This window comes from Tupaia chinensis, unplaced genomic scaffold, assembly GCF_000334495.1.
Source record: "Tupaia chinensis unplaced genomic scaffold, TupChi_1.0 Scaffold144586_1, whole genome shotgun sequence".
In the NCBI taxonomy this organism is placed as follows: domain Eukaryota; kingdom Metazoa; phylum Chordata; class Mammalia; order Scandentia; family Tupaiidae; genus Tupaia; species Tupaia belangeri.
This window is the reverse complement of record NW_006204446.1, coordinates 233,761-248,403: the sequence shown is the minus strand read 5'-3', so window position 1 is coordinate 248,403 and position 14,643 is coordinate 233,761. Positions and strand designations below refer to the sequence as shown.

Genomic DNA, 14,643 nt, shown 5'->3' with positions numbered 1-14,643 from the left:
CCTTTTTAAAAAAAGTTACAAATCCATTCATTTTTTCTTTAGTCTCCTGATTTAAATACGTGGCCTGAATAAGTTAAAATAAAACTTACAAAAAAATAAATCTTTGATTATTAATCCAAATTAACAGTAAAAGAAGCTTAACATAGAATGAATGTTAAAGTGGGTTTCTAACTAGATCTATGATATAGGATTAATAATTAATGGACTACAGAAACATACAGAGCTGGAAATATCATCGTTATCTGACTGAAATGTTTCTGGTAAAACCCACTTTAGTTGATAATTGTTGGAGCTGAATGATTATAATATACAAAAGTGCATATATACTATTCATTCTACTTTATGCATGAAAATGTTCCTAATAAAAAGCACCCCTCTCTCCCACTAACATAGTCTTTGGAACTAGAGTTTGACAATTCATGACCAGTGACTACTCAGATACTCCAAGGGCTTTCCTGTGTGTGCTCAACCAGATTCTAGCCTTAAAGATATCCCTTTCAATACTTTTATTGAAATCTGTACTAAGAGATCAAAATGAATTTTATAATCTTTGCTCACTTTGTTGATTTCATTAGGAATAAGAAAGATCAGTTCTTGAATGTTAGATGATATAATAGTGAATGAGATTTTATGTTAGTAAGTGATACATTGAAAGCAAAACACAGTAACATTTACTGAGAACTCCACTTGAGTTAGGCAATCATAGTAACAGTTAACATTTATCAATATTTATTAATTTATCATTTGTTAGACACTGTGCTAAACAGATACATTACTTCTAAATTTTAGGTCTTTTTTTTTTTTTTTTGGAGAGATTTTCACTATAGGGTGCGTGCGCTCGCCAGACAGACAGAGAGAGACATTAGAGACAGAAAGCGAGAAATTACCCCCCAGGGGGGATGGTCACGCCTCAATCCCTTCTCCTCCATTCTCCTCTTGGATCTTGGGCACGCACACACACACGCCCGGCGTGAGTTTTCAGCCACCGGGTCCGGGACGCGAACCGCGGTCGACTACGTGGGAGTCCAGTGACATAGCCATTACGCTTACTGCTGGTTCCCAGTTTTAGGTCTTCTTGAGAGGTATTATCATCACCATTTTAGAGATGAGGAAGCTAACACTCAAAAATTATATTTTTTTAAACTTTTATTTTTTTGGTGAGGTTTTTGTTATATGATGCATGCACTTGCCAGAAACACAAAGAGAGACACAGAGACAGAAAGTGAGAAATCACTCCCCCCCAGGGGGGATGGCCATGCAGAAATCCCTTATCCTCCATTCTCTTCTTGGGATCTTGTACATGTACGCACATGCTCCCAGCGTGAGTTAAAGCCACTGGGTCCAGGCCTCGAACTGTGGTCAATTACGTGGGAGTTCAGCAACGTAGCCATTATGCTATCTGCTGGTTCCCCCAAATTATATATTTTTTAATTAATAAAATGGCTTACCCAAAGTCATTGGTCAAGTGGGGAGAATTAAAATCCAAATGAAAAATGAAAACCCCTAAGTCCTTTCTGATATATATACACACACACACACACTATATATATATATATATATACACACACACACACACATATGTGTATATATATGCATATATATCCTGTTCTTTTTTAATTTTCAGATTCATTTTACATGAAGTCCCATCATGATGTATATGATATAAATTATTTTTCAATAGAGAACTTGACATTATTTTTGTCTGTTAAATGTTTCTTCCCTTTGCACTTTACATTCACTCTCTACCATCTACTCTTTACCATCCTCTCCCCTCCCTTATAGTCTCTGATATCTACACTTATCCTCTTTACTATCATATATTCAAATCCTTCCGTTCCTGCAGGGGAGTGCAGATATTCAGTACATACTAAATGAGGATATACAGTGTGTCTCTTTCAAAGCCTGGCTCACTTTGCTCAGCACTTAAGTCTTCTATATTCACTTTGAATCAAATGATAAGAGTTTCATAGTTTCTTATAGCAGAATAATATTCCACTGTATACAGGTGCCACAGTTTTTCAATCCACTCATCAGTTTTTGGATATTTAGGTTGATTCTGTATCTTAGTGATTGTGAATAATGTTTCAATAAACATGGATAAGCAAGTGTATTTTCACCTGTTTTCCTGTCCTTTGGGTAAATACCAAGGAGTGGGATTACTGGGTCATATGGAAGTTATATTTGATGGTATTTTGAGGAAACTCCACATTGCTTTTTATGGTGGCTGTACTAATTTACATTCACACCAACAGTGAACCCTCTGATACCGTTGGTGTGAATGTAAGGTTCTCTTTTCACCGCAGCCTCCTCAGCACATGTTCTTCACTTTTTGGTGCTAGCAATTCTCACTGGGGTTAAATGGCTATCTCATGATGGTTTTAATCTGCTTTCCCCTTATGACCAGAGACTTGGAACAATTTATATATATATAAAATCATGTGTGTGTGTGTGTATGCCTTTAGGTCATTTGTTAAGTCTTCCTTGGAGAGTTGTTTATTAAATTCATTTGCCCATTTTTTTTGGAGAGGTTTTTGCTATAGGGTGCGTGCTCTCGCCAGATCGAGAGAGACAGAGAGATAGAAAGTGAGAAATCACCCCCCAGGGGGGATGACCACACTGCAATCCCTTCTCCTCCATTCTCCTCTTGGGATCTTGGGCATGCACGCCATGTGCCCAGCATGAGTTTTAAGCCACCAGGTCCAGGACTCAAACTGCGGTCGACTACATGGGAGTCCAGCAACATAGCCATTACGCTAACTGCTGGTTCCTCATTTGCCCATTTTTTAACTGAATAATTCACTTTTTATTGGTGAGCTGCCTGAGTTCCCTATACATTCTGGTTATTAATCCCTTCTCTGGGGAATAATTTCCAAATATTTCCCCCCACTCCAAGGGTTGTCTTTTCACTCTATTGTTTTCTTTGCTGTAAGGAAATTTTTTAGCTTGATAATACTCTCACTTGTCTATTTTAGGGTTTATTGTCTTTAGGAGTCATATTTAAGAAATCTATGCCTACTTCAATGTCTTCAAGAGTTTACCCTAAGTCTTCTACAAGTAGTTTTATAGTTTGAGGCTTTACATTTAAATCTTTGATCCATTTTGAGTTGATTCCTATTAATGGTGAGACATAGGGGTTCAGTTTCATTTTTCTGCAGGTGATATCCAGTTCTTCCAGCATTATTTGCTGAAAAGACTTTCTTTTCTCTGCTGCATTGTCTTTTACCATTTGTCAAAAATCAGTTGGTTGTATGATTTGGGGTTTATTTCTGGATTGTCTCATCTGTTCCATTGGTTTATGAGTCTATTTTTGTGGCAGTACCATGATGTTTTGATTATCAACACTTTGTAATATATTTTCAAGTTGAGTAGTAAGATGCCTCACATTTTATTCTATCTACACAGTACTGCCTTAGAAAGGTGGTGTCTTTTATGATTTAGACAAACTTTCTAATTGTTCTATTTCTGTGAAGAACGTCACTGGCAATTGGATTGGAATCACATTGAATATGTAAATTAATTTGGGTAGAATGGACATTTTGCTAATATTGACTCTTTCAATCCAAGAACAAAGAATGTCTTTCCATATTTTAATATCACACTCAATTTATTTTTTTCAGTTTTTCATAGTTTTATTGTAGAGGTCTTTTACCCCTTTAGTTAGGTTTATTCATAGGTACCTTATTAATTTTGTGGCTATTATGAATGGGATTGCTTTCTTCAGTTTAGTCTAAGTTTGTTCACTGTTGGTGTATGATTGTTTCTGTCCTACATTAAGCTCCTTGAGAAAAGAAACTTTGGGTTATTTAGTTATTTTCCCATCCATCCAGCAGCATACTGGAATCTAGTAGATGCTAAATAAAAATTTGTTGAATAGTCAGCTACTGTATTTCTATACCCTCTCCCTGTCTCTCTGGCAAGTGCACACAAGCACTGGCAATTTGAAGAAAAAAATTCAAGGGGGCAGGTAGTTGGCTTGGTGGGTAAGGCACTGGACTCTCACATGGCTGACTACAGTTCAAGTCCAAGACCTGGCAGCTTGCTTTCTTACTTTCCCTCTTCTTCTTTGTCTCTCTCTGGTGAGCACATATGCCCTGTAGCAAATTAATAAAAAATAATGATGACAAATAAAATAAAATAAATGTTTTTTAAAAAAAAAACTGTGCAGGAATTTAATACTCTCCTTGCATCATTTGTATTAATAGCTCATTTTCAAGGACACAAGTCAATCTTAAACACAAAGACTATACTTAGCAGCTAGTATCAAGATAAATACCTGTGCATAAATATACCTTATAAATTTTAAATGTATTTTAAAATGTTTTATATTTTAAGGTTGCTGAGAAAACTATTGAGCAACTGTAAAATGACCATAACTACATTAAAAAAAAAAATCCTCCATTACTTCTGTTCAGGTGTCCACAAAACATGTAATGAAAATACAATATGCAAACACACATTCTTTTAAAATTTATACATAGACAAAGGAGTATAGTTAACTTAAAACAAGATATAAAAACAAGATATAACAACTGTGCATGAATATGCATGGCAATTTTCATTTGCTACTTGAGAAACTGATACTCTAGTATTAAACATAGATGAAGAGACTTCAAAAGTTCATAGAAATGAAATTAAAGTACAAACTTATTCTGGTGCAAAAATTTTTGAAACTTAGGCAGAGTTCTTTCATAATCCACATTTTTCTATGCATTTTCTGGAGACCCCTCATATTTGCAATTTTGTGCTAACCAAGCAACCAATAACATGATATTTTATTGAGCAAGAAATATATTTAAATCATTATTTAGCTAATTAGTGATTTTATAAATATTAAAAAGTTATAATTTAATTCATTATTTGACAGAGTAAATTCTTATTGTGCAACAAAGAAATAGATGCAATTTTCATTTTTAGGAAGTCAGCATGTATATAAATCAGATTTCTATTTCCATATTGTATCTAAATGTCTTTTAGGTGAAACCTCAATAACATGTTGCTACTTCAATTAGTGATTGCTGCCATTTTAGCCTGTGCCAGCTACCATTCCTTTACTGAATATCAAATATGTAGTAGACACAGATACTGCACCCAGATACTGCATCTGTTAAAATTTATAGAATATTTTTATTATTTAAAAAATTCCAATAGAAAAAAAAGAGGTGAAATTTTCTCTATTTGTGGATATAATTGTATACATAGAAGACCCAAAGATATTCAGGAAAAATATTTCTGGAAGGGATGAATTAATACAGGAAAGTAGCAGGATACAAAATCAACATACAAAAATCTATAGTATTTCTACAAACAACAAGCAGATAGACGTAGAACTCAAGAAAGTAATCCCAATTTACCATAACCACAAAACGTATATGATACCTAGGAATAAATCTAACCAAAGAAGTCAAAGAAACCTACAAGGAAAACTATGAAACTCTAAGAAATTGAAAATAACACAAAAAAGTAGGAGAACATCCCATGTTCCTGGGTTGGAAGAATTAATGTAATAAAAATGGCAACTCTGTCTAACTAATGTATATTTTTAATGCACTCCCAATCAAATTACCAGAGATATTCTTCACAGACTTAGAAAAAAGCAATTATACAATTTGTTGGGAATCATAAAAGACCCTGTATTGCCAAAGCAATCCTGAGCAAGAAGAGTGGAGTGGGAGGCATCTCACTCCATGACCCCATAATATATCACAAAGCTGTAATAATAAAGACAGTATGGTACTGGCACAAAAACAGACATGTGAACCAATGGAATAGAACAGAAACACCAGAAATAACTCCCAAGACATAAAGCCAACTGAGTTTTAATAAAAGGTACCAGTTAATACAGTGGGAAACAAATTAGGTATCTATATGCAGAAAGATGAATCTGGACCCCTATCTCTCACCATTAACAAAAATTAACTCAAAGTGGATCAAGGATCTAACCTAAGACCTCAAGTTATAAAACTACTGTTGGAAAACACATGAAACTCTGAGAGACAATGGAATAGGCAAAGACTTTTAAAATAAGACCCCCAAAGCACAGCAGTAATTTCAAAAATAACCAAGGGGAATTACATCATACTAAGAAGTTTCTGCACAGGAAAAAGCACCTTTAGTGTGAATCGACACCCATGAAATAGGAGAATATTTTTGTAAACTATGCCTCAGACTGATAACCAGAATACACAGGGAACTCGAGTGGCATACCCTCCCCCACAAAAAAAAAGATCAGCACAATTAAAAGATGGGAAAATGAGATGAACAAACAACTTTCTAAAGAAGACATATGATCAGCCAAAAAGCATATGAAAAAAATGCTTGACATCCCTCTTCATGAGGGAGCTGCAGATCAAAACCACAATGAGATACCACCTAATCCTAGTCAGAATGGAGAAGATTTTTTAAAAAATGGTAAGTGCTGACAGGGCTGTGGTGAAAAGGGAATTCCCTTACACTGTTCATGGAAATGTAAATTGGTCCAGCCACTGTGGAGAACAATATGGAGGTTCCTCAAAGATCTAAAAATAGAAGTACCATGTGATCCAGCAATTCCACTCCTGGGTATCTATCCAAAGAATAGGAGAACACTCAGTTGGAGAAGTGCTTGCACATCCATGTTTATTGCTGCATTATTCATAATTGTTAAGACATGAAACCAACCCAAATGTCCATGAACAGATGAATGGATTGAAAAAATGTGGCATATATACTCTGTAGAATACTACTCAGCCATAAAAACCAACAAGACCCTGGCAATTTGATAGAAAGTGGATGAATATGAAAGATTTACTTCTAAGTGACACAAACCTGGCTATGAAGGAGAGAAATTGTATGTCTCCACTTAATATGTACTGATTATCTGCACTCTATGGCGGAAACTGAAATAGAGAATGGTTATGGATACTGGAGACAGTGTGGGAAGAGTATGGAAGATGAGGCAAAGTGAGAGGAAAGGAATAAGGAGAAAAAGAGAGGAAAGACATTTAGGGGACACAGAAAAGGAGGATTTTCTTTTGATGATAACGTGTATGATATCTTCAACCAGACTGGTGTTAAAGTGTATTCATGCTGGGTAATTCATTTTACAAACTGTAGTGGTGTACAATGATTGAATATATAAATCAGAATAAAAATAAAATGTTTAAAATTCCTAGCTTTGTTTTTCTTTTTGTATGTATTACAAATGAACTTTCCACTTTAAATTTCCTTATATACCCTCCTTTCTTAAGCTCTTGAAAATTTGAGTTCTGATGCTGTCATTTCAGTAGAAATAATCCTTTATTCAGTAAATTTATTCAGAAAGACAAGTTCATCTTGTCTTACATATTGCCAAATTCAGTGTCCTCAGATTTTTTTCTTCTGGACTTAATCTGTAACTGTGACTTATTGATCATACCCTTCCTAACATTCACATTCTTTAGTTCTGCCCTAACACTTTTTCTTTCTCCCCCAAAATTTAGCTTTTCCTACTCTGCTTCTCTTTTCAAGGAAACTGTAACAATTCGCCTATATTTAGTAACCTTGATGGTCACTTCTATGTTGATGACCACCAAATCTATATCTCTAGTAACATATATGAGAGAATTCTTTTAAGGTAATGGAAAAATTAAATTAAAATGCAAATTATTTATTTTTTTGAGAGGTTTTTGCTATAGTGTGCATTCGCTCACCAGAAAGACAGTGAGAGACAGAGAGACAGAAAGCAAGAAATCCCCCCCCAAAGGGGTTGGCCACGTTGCAATCCCTTCTCCTCCATTCTCTTCTTGGGATCTTGGGCACACGCGCTGAGTATGAGTTTAAGCCACCAGTTCTGGGACTCAAATCGCGGTTGACTACATGGGAGTCCAGTGACATAGCCGTTATGCCAACTGCTGGTCCCAAAATACAAGTTATTTTAGTGTAAACAAATTTAAAATCCATGCATACTTTTTTTTTTTTTGGAGAGGATTTTGCTATAGGGCGCGTGCGCTCGCCAGACAGACAAGAGAGAGACATAGAGACAGAAAGCGAGAAATCACTCCCCAGGGGGGGTGGTCACGCCGCAATCCCTTCTCCATTCTCCTCTCGGGATCTTGGGCATGCACGCGCATGTGCCCAGCATGAGTTTTAAGCCACCAGGTCCAGGACGCGAACCACGGTGGACTACGTGGGAGTCCAGCGACATAGCCATTATGCTAACTGCTGGTTCCCAAAATCCAAGCATACTTTTTTCATAATCCATGTTTCCCATGATCTTTTTGAAGTTCCCTTGATTTTCAACATGCTTTAACTAGTCTCTCATCTCTAATTGCATACTGAAAATTTTCCATTTGGATACCTTGCCAAAAACTAATAGCAACTCAGGTGGAAGACATCTAAAGTTAAATGTTACCTTTTCTTGTAAACTAGTTCCCCTTTTCAAATTCATCTCTTTTAATAGTATGTTATTGTCTTCCTTTAACCTAGACCTTGGTATCATTTTTGCACCTGCCCTCTCCTATTTTTTACACTTGGCTTAAAGCCAAGTAATCTGTAAATCATATTTGCTCCTTTGGGATCATTCTTATAATGATTTCTTCCTTTCCACTGCCACTATCATGTTGGCCCTTTGCTCATGTGGCTCTTCTTTGATTCCTCTCCCTAGTTTGAAAACTAGGCAGTCTTAAACACTCCAGTGAAGTTCCAACTCCCTCTGTAATGACAAGAACACTTAAGCTTTCATGAATTCCCCCTTTCTCCGAACAGTCACGGCCACTTCTAATCTGGAATACATAATTCAGCAGTTAATAAAATATTGTCTTTTATTCTTTACTACTCTGTATTAGTATCTTAAAGGCAATCTTGTTTGTTTTGTAAAGCAAGGTGTATAATTTGTTTTCTCTGAACTCTTTACAGTGGTTAGTCCAGTGCTTAAGTTCTCAATAAATACTTCCTGTATTCACATTCCTAATTTTCTACTCTAATATAAAAAAGGTTGTGTTTTCTTTTTTAAAATTATTTATTTTATTTTATTTGTTGTTATTATTTATTTTTAAAATTTGATCAAAGAGAGACAGAGAGTGAAACAGAGGGAAAGTGAGAAAGCAAGCCACCAGGTCCAGGACTCGAACCATAGTCAGCCATGTGGGAATCCAGCACCTTAACCACCACACCAGCAGCTGGCCCCAAAAAGGGCTGTCTTTTCTAAACTATAAAACGTATATTGGAACTGGTAAAGAAAGTGTCATTTCACTTTTTAAAATACTCTATTAGTGCCAAAAGATGGTGTAGTGGTTATGTCGCTGGACTCCCACATGGCTGACCATGGTTCAAGTACCTAACCTGGTGGCCTGAAACTCATGCTGGGGTGGTGGGTGAGCTTGCATGCCCAAGATCTCAGAAGGAGAAGGGACTGTGGTGTGGTCATCCCCCTGGGGGGTGATTTCTCATTTTATCTCTCACTGACACCCCCCCCATGTGGACAGCACACACACACAGACACCCTAAGGCAAAAATATCTAAAAATAAAAAATACTCTCCTATGACCTACATATGGCAACATCAGAAAGTATGAAGGTAAACAAAGCCTGATATTCTCATAATTTTGGTTAACAGGCAATAGCAATTCTATTATTCTCTACCAGAGATTTCTTCCTTAACTTCCCCCTTTACAGAAAGCGTATAAAAAGAATAGCTCAAATAACCTTAGATCCAATATTTCAGTTAGTAGCTACTATGAAAATGATGAAATGACTGTGGCTGAATAAACACCTTAACTCTATTCCATAAACAAACCATTAAGTTAAGAACTCTGAGTCGAAAAAGGTTAGACAAACTCATCTACTCATTACTATTCAATGATATAGATCATCCAAAATGTGTAGCTCTTTAGCATTAAACAAGTAGTGGGAATTGCTAGTACTGTCATTTTATTGATTACATTAAATATAGAATCTGATATGTTTGAAGCTGACCCAGCTGGTGGTTGTTATTATTTATGTTTTCTTTATTAAGTGTCTTCAAGACTCCAATTATTCATTTCTTGGAACAATTCTTTGGAGTAAAGGGGAAGCTTAGGCAAAAATAGATGGGTCTATCCTTTTCTTACTCTTCCTATATCCCCTTACTGTTTTTCATGTTCTTAAAAATGACTATATATCAAAACCCTTCAAAACCTTGCACAAATTAAAGTATATGTTCTCACATTGTTTAAGAAAACAGTGTAGTACAGTTCTGCCAACAAGATTTCATTAGAAAACTATGCACTTATAGGGTCAGCCAGTTTCATGGTGGTCAAGGTGGCTGGATCCCGCATGGCTGAGTTTGAAGTCCAAGTCCCAGATTCGGTGGCTTGAAAAACATTCTGGCTGCACATGCATGAGTGCCTCAAATCCTGAAAGGAGAATGGAGAAGGGACTGCAGTGTGGCCATCCCTGGGTGGTGGTGGGAGGTGTTATTTCTCACTTTTCCATTCTCTTTCTCTCTCTGGCCTCTCTCTGGTGAGCTCATGCACCCTATAGCAAAAAACTAAAAGAGAAAACTATACACTTATAGTAATATTGATTCTGAAGTATGTGTTATAAACTCTATTTACTATAACATATACCATAGAACAGAAAAAGGATTTTTGTTTGTTTGTTCGTTTTAATTCTAGTAAAATCTCTTTAATTTTTCATATGGATGTAACCATTTCTTACCACACTGTACAATGAGAAGTTACCATAGCATCAGTATTCTCAAAGCCTAAGATATCATAAAATATTTACCTTATATAAACACAAATTAACAATGCATCATTGTAATTCCTCAAAGACAGTTATTTACAGAAGCAGCATTCCATTCCTTGATTTGAGAGTATCACTATTTGTAGTGCTATGATTTTGCAGAAATACATTGTTTGGCAAACTTAGTCATCTTTTTCCATTCTTTATTTAATAATTTCAACTTTTTAAGATTAACTTTAATGAGACAATTTTATGAATTACTGAAAATTGACAATAAAACCTTAATTGACAATAATTTATTATAACTCCTATATCAATGATAAATAGCTACACATTTATAAATATACAAAGAGTATGTCAATGTCTATAAATGAGGGGAAAAAAATCTCATAAGATGTAACGTTTTTCCTGTATTTCAATATAGTAAATCTAAATATTTATCCTAAAAATATCAAGAAGAAAAGTGTAAGATTCTAAGTTATATCACTCAGATATATAACATCATCATACAATTCTAGTTAAACATACAGTATATACTAAAATGTATAGATTCTTAGTTTCTGAAATAGTACTTCAAGGAGATGTTTCATTATTTTGGTTGCTGTAATTTCAAATCCATGGGAGTTGATTTAGCCATTTTCTTTAACTTGGAAAAAATATTCCCAAATATCCATTTATGATAATCATCTCAGAATTAGAATTATAGTTAGTGTGGTTAGGTCTTTCTGCTTCTTAAGAAATTCTAATTGGGACCAGCAGTTGGCATAATGGCTATGTCGCTGGACTCCCATTTGGTTGACAATGGTTCGAGTCCCAGACCCAGTGGCTTAAACACATCAGGTACATGTGCGTGCGTGCCCAAGATCCCGAGAGGAGGATGGAGGAGAAGGGATTGTGGCATGGCCATCCCCCCTGGGGGGGGGTAATTTCTCACTTTCTGTCTCTGTTTCTCTCTGTCTTTCTGGCGAGCGCGCGCGCCTTATAACAAAAGCCTCTCAAAAAAAATTCTTATCATATATAATTAATTAATTACTTGTAAAAAGATTAAGATCTTATTAAATTAACTAGAAAACCAAAATATTAAGATGGTACAAGTAGGAGTATCCTGATACATAGAGGTTAATCTAACAAAGCTGAACTGGAACAGGTAATATTATTTATCAATAATATATCTATGCTCCAAAATATGCACTCTCCACAGCATGATTCAACTAACTAGTAATTGTTGAGGGGTCTATAATACAGCTTGCACTATGATGCGCATATTGAGTGTTAATAAGGTGAACCAATATTCATTCAGCTCACCTCATCCCAAGTACTGTGCTAGGCACTGAAGATTCATGGGGAATCAGAAATTGTTCTTGCCATTGTAGCTTACAACTTAGTAGCAACAGAGAGGACTTGCAGGTGGTGGCAACATATAGAGGGCTAGGGCAAGGGGGGAGGAGTGAGTATTGGTATTCTATATAGGGCATCAGCTGGGGCAGAGCCAATGAGATAAGAACAACATGCTACAAACAAAAACATAAAAACAGTAAGGGAAACTGCAGGAGATTAGGCTGATAAATAGAGAAGATTCAGTTCTATATATCATCTTATAGAGCAAAGACTCTATCCTGTATGTGAAGGGAAAAAAAAAATCAAGCAGGAAAGTAGTTTGGTTAGATCTACACTTTGGTGTCTAAATTTAGGTTAAAGGGTGGATGTGAGAATGACAAGGATCAAGGAAAGATGACCAGTTAGAGTGCTAAAAGGGGCCAGAGTCAGGGAAGTAGTAGTAAGGAGGGGAAAAAAGAAATTTTATGTCAACTATTGTTAACATTTGTTGATTGTTCAGCTGTGGGGGAAAAAAGAAATTTTATGTCAACTATTGTTAACATGTGTTGATTGTTCAGCTGTGAGGAATATGAATTGGCTGGAGAAACAAGAATGCATAACAGGATAGATGGAGGTACATTTAACTAAGATTGTGAATACAGAAGTATGAGGGAGTTTTTTTTTTTTTTAAAGTTTGGGGTAGGGGGTGTGAAGATGGTGTTTGGGGGATGAATATGTTAAATTTAAGATGACAGAGGACTAGAACCAGCAGTTAGTGAAATGGCTATGTTGCTGGACTCCCATGTAGTCGACCACGGTTCGAGTCCTGGACCCGGTGGCTTAAAACTCATGCTGGGTGCGTGTACGTGCATGCTCAAGATCCCGAGAGGAGAATGGAGGAGAAGGGACTGTGGCGTGGCCATCCCCCCTGGGGGGGTGATTTCTCGCTTTCTGTCTCTCTGTCTGTCTTTCTGGCGAGTGCATGTGCCCTATAGCAAAAACCTCTCAAAAAAATAAAAATAAAAAACCACGATGATAGAGGACTATCACATAAAGAAGCCCAAATTTTAGCCTGAGTAAATTCTGATACAGAGACACACACTTGGGAGACTGAAATAACAAGAGGTTAAGCAGAAACCATTTAAGAGAGTAAGGAATAAGAACAGTGGGCTGAGTAAGAAAACCTGGAGATCACACTTGTACTTAAAGGGGTAAAGAGAGGTCCACAAATAAGATGGTTACAGAATAAGCAGGAAAGTACAAGAAGAACCAGGGGACTGAAGTGGGCAAGGAGTTTTGAGGTTTGTTTCACTGGCAATTTTTTTTTAAATCAGATTTTTAATACCTTTAGGCAAGATATATACCTTCCAGTTCAAATAAGGGCCCATCATTATTCGTGTTGCACCATCTTTTGTAACCTGCCTTGCTTCTGAAAGCCTATGTGTTTGTGAGCTCTGAAGTAGAAGCCTCCATGAAAGAAAGATTCAAATGCAGCAGAGATGACCAGAAAGATAAAGAATTAAAGATGTCCAGATTTAGCAGTATAGTGAGGTCAACTCCTCTGTGGTTGTGATAACAGAATCCAGAACACTGGGGGTGGGGAGGCAACAGAAGAGAGGAAATAGATAGGGTGAATGCGGCTACTCTTAAGGAATTTGGAGAAAGAAGAGAAGATTAGACAGTAGCTAAAGGGAATATGGGAAGAGAAAAGCTTTTGCCTTTTGTTTTTAAACAATCAGAGTAAATATGTTTATAAGCTGAGCTAATAGAAAGACAGAAAAAAGTTAATATTTGAGAGACAGGGACTGCCTGGTGGAGCAGGATCCTGAGAGGATCCATGGAAAGCACAAGTGAAGTGGTGAGCTTTAAACAACCACTTCAAACTCTGAAGTTGGAGGAAAAGGCACAGGAACTCAGACCCAAATAATCCCTTATAGATTTGCAGCAGGAAAGTGACATAATTGAACTGTATTTTAAGAAAATTAGGGGCCAGGAGGTGGTGTGGAGGTTAAGGTGCTAGATCTCACATGGCCAGCTGCATGGTTTACGCCCTGGACCAGGCAACTTGAAAATCATGCAGGTGCATTGAGTGTGCATGCCCACAATCCCAAGAGGAAACTAGAGGAGAAGAGACTGCTGTGTGGTCATTCTCCCTCAAGGTGATTTCTCACTTTCCCTCTCTCTCCTCTCTCTGGCAAGCACATGCTCCCTATAGCAAAACCAAAAAAGAGAAAAGAAAAAGAAAATTAGTTTGGCACAAACATGAAGGGTGGATGGTAGTGGGGGGAAGCAGCAGACAGTGGCAATAATTCAAGCAGGAGATAATGGCAACCCAAACTAGAGGGGTGCCAAACAAAAATGGAGAAAATGAAAAACTTAACAGACATTTCAAAAGGTATGATGACATAACTCTAGGACAATTCAAGCAGAGGGAAGAGTCGAAGATTTGAAATGTGAGAATAATGGTATCAGGGTCAGAAATGCGGCAACTGGAAGGCACAACCAATACAAGGAAGGAATAATGTTGGGTTTAAGATATACTTAGTTTGAAGTAATGACTCTCAAATTGCAAACTTTGAAAAGAAATAAAGTCCTATGTAGAAGACTATACAGATATTACAAAAAAAAAAAAAATCAGGGCTGGGAG

General features: G+C 36.5%; 1 protein-coding gene across 2 annotated transcripts in view; it reads right to left on the bottom strand.

Moving 5' to 3' along the window:
* Positions 1–14,643, bottom strand: part of CHIC1 (cysteine rich hydrophobic domain 1) — a 128,385-nt gene that overhangs the window by 110,622 nt on the left and 3,120 nt on the right. The window lies entirely within an intron of this gene.